The following is an 8,257-nucleotide window of genomic DNA, read 5'->3' on the forward strand; positions in this document are numbered from 1 at the left end:
TTTTTCCGTCTTGCAAAATCTTCAGGTTCCTGATTTATTAATATGCAGGCCTGGAGTTGGCACGGCGAGGGAGCGGATATCAGTGCCAGCAGATGTGGGTATTATCCGGGGCTGCAGCTGCGGGTAGGGGGAGGGCTGCAGCCAGTATCTCTCTTTACCAGACATCGGTGAAGAGCCAGGGGCCGGCGGCCTGCACCCCATTCAGCAGAGGCTTCAACAAACTCTGCCTGCAGACCACGGCTACCTCATCCCATGAGTTGCAGTTCTCACAGACATTAAAAGGTTGGATTGACTGGGTCCAAGACAAAGGGCCTATTCAGATGAAAGAAGATTTAATGAATTCAAATTAAAAAAATTAAAATGAAATAATAAAAAAGTTAATCTATTCTCTATGCAATATTTCCACTGAAGGGAGAAAAATAAATGTTGACATGTTGAGCCTCATCTATACAACACAAACATCGGTCAGTGGTGTTTAGTTAAGACTGAGAGCATGTGTGTCTGATCTCAGTACTCTTAGGATTCAGGTTTGTTCAAATCTAGACAGGACTTTTTAATTTTTAAAGTTTTAATCCCTGTTTCAGACTATTCCATCAGGGTTGTTACAAACACAATGTATGGAAATTCATCTTGCACTGGTAAGCCTTGGTAAAGCTGCCAAAAGACACATATGCTCTTCTGAATTATTATTGTTTTTAATTAAAAATATTATTGTTAACTACACTTTGAAGCAGAATTAGAAATATATATTTTCATTGGAACATGATTCTTTCTTCATTCGTGTAATTAAACTTGTGTCAAATTTGGACAGAATGTTACCATTATAATTTTCTGCAAACAAAGCATGGTTTGGCACAACTGTATATATGGTATGTAAAATAGCGCAAGATAAACAGGGCTTTCTTCTATTAATATTGCGATGGAGCCATGACTGCAAAAAAAAGCATTTAACTTTTTTTTGTCTGTTTAATAACATTCCTAGGAATGCCCTTTTCTATGCCTCATTTAAACTGAATTCTACATGAAAAACTCCTCTTAGTTGAACTAAACAACATCTTATAAACACGGTGATCAAGTGTAACACAACACATCACACATAGACCCCTGGTCTATAATCTTGGGGAAAATCAATCATACAATGCAGCCTCTGCATGGCAAACACTGGACAGACCAGTGCTTCTCTGCTCTGGATCTTCAGAGCACATGACCTTCTGTTTTCCATTGTAGCTGATCAACTAATTAGCTAATTGAGCCAATTATTCCCTTAATTAGTCCAGACCTCTAGGACTAGCAATCAGTCACATGTAATCTGATCACATCCTGCTACACACACATACATACATCCCAGTCGCACTGGGAAAATCTAAAGCAACTGCGCAAAAGGTGACAGAAGTCTGCATGATGTAGAAGGAGTGAGAGAGAGAGGCAAACAATCAAATGCGTTTCTGTTTCTGAAAGAGTTGAGCAGTGCGATTTCACAGTACAAACTGAACGAAGGAAGACCTTCAGCAACCAGCATTTGTTGAAGCCACTTCCCTAACCACTGTAATCGTTTCCCTCCCCACTATAACCGTGGTTGTTTCCCGTCCACCACATGACTGACGGGAAATGAACACATATAACTTCCAGCATCTACGCTGTCACCGGTCTGAGGAACCAGCCAGAGATCACAGTAGCTCACCTTGTTTGTTTCTTAAGAGCCTTCTGGACCATGTCAGAAGCTGGGCTGTAGTGCTTGTACCAGGTGACACAGATCTCAGAGTACCTGAGCAGGAGCTTGAGGACAGCTCTTAGCCCCTGGACCAGGCTGAAAAAGATGGGCTTCCCAGCCAGCTGCCAGACGTACAAGGTGATGAGCTCCAGAGTGTAGGAGGAGGGCAGACACCGGAATCTACAGAGACGATGAAGAAGGGTTTGGGTGGGCACAGGTAAAATAGTAGCTGAAAATTAAGTCTAAAGGAGGGATATTTGTATTACTTTTTCAAGGTTCTATTAAAAACATGATTGTAAAGTACAGAATATATTATATACAGATAGAGTACCGTGCAAAAGTTTTAGGCAGGTGTGAAAAAATGCTGTAAAGTAAGAATGCTTTCAAAAATAGACATGTTAATAGATTATATTTATCAATTAACTAAATGCAAAGTGAGTGAACAGAAGACAAATCTAAATCAAATCCATATTTTGTGTGACCACCCTTTGCCTTCAAAACAGCATAAATTCTTCTAGGTACGCTTACGCAAAGTCAGGGATTTTGTAGCCATATAGGCAGGTGTTTGACTAAACAATTATACCAAACAGGTGCCAATGATCATCAATTCAATATGTAGATGGAAAACACAATCATTAACTGAAACAGAAACAGCTATGTAGGAGGAATAAAACTGGGGGAGGAACAGCCAAACTCAGCTAACAAGGTGAGGTTCCTGAAGACCGTTTACTGTCAAAAGTCATACACCATGGCAAGACTGAGCACAGCAACAAGACACAAGGTAGTTATACTGCATCAGCAAGGTCTCTCCCAGACAGACAGGGGTTTCCAGATGTGCTGTCCAAGCTCTTTTGAAGAAGCACAAAAGAAACGGGCAACGTTGAGGACCATCGACACAGTGGTCAGCCAAGGAAACTTATTGCAGACACGTCATGCTTACTTCCCTTCACAATCGGAAGATGTCCAGCAGTGTCATCAGCTCAGAATTGGCAGAAAACAGTGGGAACAGTACACGAATGAGTGTCTGCAGGCAACAGTGAAGCATGGTGGAGGTTCCTTGCAAGTTTGGGGCTGCATTTCTGCAAATGGAGTTGGGGATTTGGTCAGAATTAATGGTCTCCTCAATGCTGAGAAGTACAGGCAGATACTTATCCATCATGCAATACCATCAGGGAGGCATCTGATTGGCCTCAAATTTATTCTGCAGCATGACAACAACCCCAAACATACAGCAACAGTCATTAGGAACTATCTTCAGCGTAAAGAAGAACAAGTACTGGAAGTGATGGTATGGCCCCCAGAGAGCCCTGATCTCAACATCATCGAGTCTGTCTGGGATTACATGGAGAGAGAGAAGCAACTGAGGCGCCTAAATCCACAGAAGAACTGTGGTTAGATCTCCAAGATGTTTGGGCCAACCTACCTGCCGAGTTCCTTCAAAAACTGTGTCCAAGTGTACCTAGAAGAACTGATGTTGTTTTTGAAGGCAAAGGGTGGTCACACCAAATATGGATTTGATTTAGATTTTTCTTCTGTTCACTCACTTTGCATTTAGTTAATTGGAATAATTAAATATAATCTATTAACGTATATTTTTGAAAGCATTCTTACTTTACAGCATAAAACTTTTGCACAGTACTGTATATGTTTATATATTGTCTTTTAATTTTATTTTTTTTCTCATGTTTGTTTGTATTCTGAAACCCTGTGTGAAGACCTGTTTACTTGGCTGGGCTTGGCAAATGATGTCTTGAGCCAGTGTTTCACCAAACATATCAGATCTTTGACCCTCCCAGACGCAGTCTTCACAAAATCCACTTGGTATTGCAGCAGACACAAGGAGAGAAGCTGCAGCTAAACTGCTTCAGGTAGAGTTTCCTCTTGGACTCTGTGAAGGCACAATGCCAAGCAATACTTCCCGAGGTATTTTAGGAGCCCAAACAGATGATTTTGCCAGTGTACAGCATCATATATTTCTTCACTTTACAGGATTGTAAACCTGGGTTACAAGAAGAGACCGAGCACTTTATCAAAAGACACTTCCACAGTGAAAATGTTATTTCAGAAATGCAGATTTATGAGATACCTTTCGATGGCACAGGACCCAGAGCGTCATAGCATGGCATGACATCAAAATGATGACTGTGAAGGTTTTTGTAACAATTAAACTGAAAGCGAAGGGAAACTGAAGTTTTCTTGTCCAATAGTATCCTGAAGGTTAGAGAGCTCAGTCAATAAAACCTAACATCCACATAAATCCATTTACTCTTCTGCATATCTTAGTCATCAAAAGCAATACTAGTATACACCTCCCTAGGCAATATCAATACATACCCATTATATTCACTTTTCTTTTATGCTCTTTTTCCCTGTGACCTAACTGATCTGTTCCACATAATCCCAAAACATCCTGTACTGTTTGATTTAATTGTTATAATCCATAAAAACACAATTGTTCTGTTTTGACTCAGTGTCTTATGCTGACTCCCCCTCCCTTATAGTTTCACTTTTATCATAGACACTTATTACTGTACATGAGTGGCGTCTCAGAATATACAGTCATTTTAGTTCAAATAGAAGCATTCTCTCATCCTCACTGCTGAAAAAATACACAGTCTTGGGGAGATGTTACCGATTGGTCATTTCGCTCTTCTTAAGGTTGATTTGCAAACCTTCCAGCACCGATGTCCTCTTCTGCTTGCAGTCATCCAGACTGGCGAAGGAGTCACTGAACAGTGCTATGTCCATGTCGGACCAGTCCTGTGTGTCTGTTCCTTCCACATAAGAGCCACCCTGTGAAGTGCAGTAGTGTTGTATTTCTAATGCCCCAATCCCTGGATGTCAATATGGCTTCCAGGGTTGAGCACATACCAATACCTGGCTATGATAAGCACCATTATTATCATCTGGTTGGTGGAGGCAAACATTTTTTTTTATTTGTTCTACACAACCTGGTGTAGAGCATATGATCTTCACCCTGGCAGTTCACAATTTCATCCTTCCTTACTCAGTTATAAATATCCACCATTTGATCTATAACGCATTAAAACCTAAAGACAGCTGAGATTTTCTAATGTAGGCTGCTTGTTGTCATGTCTTTAGTGGCTCAAAGTGAAGCGGCAGACTATTATTCTACACAAAACACTTCTAATGGATTTTGTAAATCAGTATTTGGTATTACCTTGACAATTCTGTTGACTGGCACAGGACAGCAGCTGTCAATCCACTTCTCCGGCGCAGTCTCTCTTCAGGAGTCCGGACTGCGGCCTCAGTTTGGTTTCTACAAACTGTTCAAGCAGGTGTGAGCTCTGCATGTGCAGGACACTACTGCAGGAAAACCCTGTAGACATCCTAGCTGTACGGAAAGTGAAGTAAAAAATACAATTTGAAATCATGGTAACTGGGGTTAGGATTTAGAAACCAGTTGCTTGATAAAACCATTTTTGTCTGTTTGTATTTGCACAATACATTTATTTTTTGCGGTTGTGTTTTATTTCAGTTTTTGTTTACACATCTGATTTTGAGCCCAGAACATAACAGATTTGGTGTTGATGCAGTGGAAATGTATGGCACTGTAAGTCCTGAAAACCTGGATTAAAAACCTCTTCACATACATTTAAGCTAACTCAATAAGAGGATAACATTATATCTCATCTCATAACTGGAGTAGAAGTAATAGGCTATACACCATACTTTGCTCCTGTGGTGTCTGTGTGTGTATTTGCTTGTTGTGCGAGCTGTCATACCTCTTTTAGACAAAGTGAAATTATGAAACTGTCTCTCATGCTGCTCTTTGCCAAAAATGGTGCCAAACGCTTTGTGACACATGCGACATGTAACAGACGTCTCGGGTGCGATGAACCTCGATGCTCATTGAACAGGGATAGACCACACCTGCTGGCTCTCTTCCAGCATTTCTCCACAGTGCTCTGCCTGCAATGGAAATACAAATAACTGATTTTAAAGTAAGGATAAACCTCAATCAATCAATCCATCCATTATATTGTATTTGTAAAATCTGTTTTTTGCTGAGCACCACCTGTAAGCACTTTGCCATAAGTAAAAACGGCAGACGTTAACATTAGCTTATAAATAAGATATACACTCACCTAAAGGATTATTAGGAACACCATACTAATACTGTGTTTGACCCCCTTTCGCCTTCAGAACTGCCTTAATTCTACGTGGCATTGATTCAACAAGGTGCTGAAAGCATTCTTTAGAAATGTTGGCCCATATTGATAGGATAGCATCTTGCAGTTGATGGAGATTTGTGGGATGCACATCCAGGGCACGAAGCTCCCGTTCCACCACATCCCAAAGATGCTCTATTGGGTTGAGATCTGGTGACTGTGGGGGCCAGTTTAGTACAGTGAACTCATTGTCATGTTCAAGAAACCAATTTGAAATGATTCGACTTTTGTGACATGGTGCATTATCCTGCTGGAAGTAGCCATCAGAGGATGGGTACATGGTGGTCATAAAGGGATGGACATGGTCAGAAACAATGCTCAGGTAGGCCGTGGCATTTAAACGATGCCCAATTGGCACTAAGGGGCCTAAAGTGTGCCAAGAAAACATCCCCCACACCATTACACCACCACCACCAGCCTGCACAGTGGTAACAAGGCATGATGGATCCATGTTCTCATTCTGTTTACGCCAAATTCTGACTCTACCATCTGAATGTCTCAACAGAAATCGAGACTCATCAGACCAGGCAACATTTCTCCAGTCTTCAACTGTCCAATTTTGGTGAGCTTGTGCAAATTGTAGCCTCTTTTTCCAATTTGTAGTGGAGATGAGTGGTACCCGGTGGGGTCTTCTGCTGTTGTAGCCCATCCGCCTCAAGGTTGTACGTGTTGTGGCTTCACAAATGCTTTGCTGCATACCTCGGTTGTAACGAGTGGTTATTTCAGTCAAAGTTGCTCTTCTATCAGCTTGAATCAGTCGGCCCATTCTCCTCTGACCTCTAGCATCAACAAGGCATTTTCGCCCACAGGACTGCCGCATACTGGATGTTTTTCCCTTTTCACACCATTCTTTGTAAACCCTAGAAATGGTTGTGCGTGAAAATCCCAGTAACTGAGCAGATTCTGAAATACTCAGACCGGCCCGTCTGGCACCAACAACCATGCCACGCTCAAAATTGCTTAAATCACCTTTCTTTCCCATTCAGACATTCAGTTTGGAGTTCAGGAGATTGTCTTGACAAGGACCACACCCCTAAATGCATTGAAGCAACTGCCATGTGATTGGTTGATTAGATAATTGCATTAATGAGAAATTGAACAGGTGTTCCTAATAATCCTTTAGGTGAGTGTATACCCCTATTTAAGAGACGTCCTACATAGATATTAGAAATAAACAATTGCATCAAGTTATATTTGTAATTGAAGTGAAATACAAATCTTGCCAAACAACATCTGAAGGATTTTGCAAAAAGTAATATTACAAAATTACAAAAAATTATATCAAATATCAAAAACGTCCAAATAAAATGTATAACTCCAGAGTGTTTGACCACTTCTTATTTAAAGAGTAGAAATAAACAACTGCCTCAAGTTATTCTTGTAGTTTTAATTAGATGTAAAATGATTGTTTAGGATCTCACCTGCTGGTGTTCCTTCAGTTTGTCTCGTGTGACTTCACCCCCACACTTGTCACAAATTCCCTTGCCACAATGCTTGGCTCGAAAGTGTTGCTTCAGAGCTGTAGGGCTAGCAAAGTCACTTCCACAGCGTTCACAGTTGTTCGACTTCCAAGCTAGCATGTCTGTTGAAAACTCAAGAGACTGGTTATTGTTATCTTTACTACCAATACAGAGAGAACTGTAGCTGTACAGCTCACTTACAGTAAATACAAAACTATAATTACTGGAGTATATCCTACAACTATATTGTAGCCTCAGTATACAGAGCATGTATGACTATGTACATGAAGGTGTGTCTGTGTTTCTTTGTCTCCAGGGAACCTGAAGCATGAGAGTTTATAACCATTCTAATCCTCATTCATTTTAGATTATCTTCATAATGCCAATCTTTCTCCTACAGAGAAATATTCTCCCTGAACAAAATGGCTTACTGCACTATATACTGAAAACAGCATATAAAATGTCTGCATTGCATAATTAAGTAATATACCAGAAGCAGCTATACCAGCATTGTAATTTACCATAAACCACACAGTCTGTTATTATTATTCTGCCTTCACCGGTGTCATTATTCCACTAGATGGAAGCAGTGACGAAAATACCCAAATAAACGCCTTACCCTTAGTTTGAATAATGCCTGCACACAAATAAACCGATCAGCTTCAAATGCACTGTCGTCGATTGCAATCGGAGGCACTAACTGTCCTTCATTTTTCATTTGTTGTTATTACTACATCGGATACATTATATTTTCATGCAAATTTGTTTCAGCGTTGTCACTTCAGAGCCAAAATGGCGTCCATCTCCCATCACGCTAAAATTCCAAGTGTGTGGGGAGTTTGGCCCTCGTTGTATTCCGTAGGAACGGGGGCGGAGTCGGAGCGATGTCGGTC

At 40.8% G+C, this 8,257-nt stretch overlaps 1 long non-coding RNA gene across 1 annotated transcript; it reads right to left on the reverse strand.

Moving 5' to 3' along the window:
- Nucleotides 1-3,407: 3,407 nt before the first annotated feature.
- On the reverse strand, nt 3,408-8,156 carry LOC136755234 (uncharacterized). The gene is made up of 5 exons (XR_010817640.1): nt 7,984-8,156; nt 7,326-7,486; nt 5,458-5,644; nt 4,893-5,066; nt 3,408-4,504 (listed from the first exon to the last, which is right to left on the reverse strand). It is a non-coding gene; the product is annotated as an uncharacterized LOC136755234 (long non-coding RNA).
- Between the last annotated feature and the right edge of the window lie 101 nt (nt 8,157-8,257).

The sequence above is a fragment of the Amia ocellicauda genome, chromosome 8 (genome assembly GCF_036373705.1).
Source record: "Amia ocellicauda isolate fAmiCal2 chromosome 8, fAmiCal2.hap1, whole genome shotgun sequence".
In the NCBI taxonomy this organism is placed as follows: domain Eukaryota; kingdom Metazoa; phylum Chordata; class Actinopteri; order Amiiformes; family Amiidae; genus Amia; species Amia ocellicauda.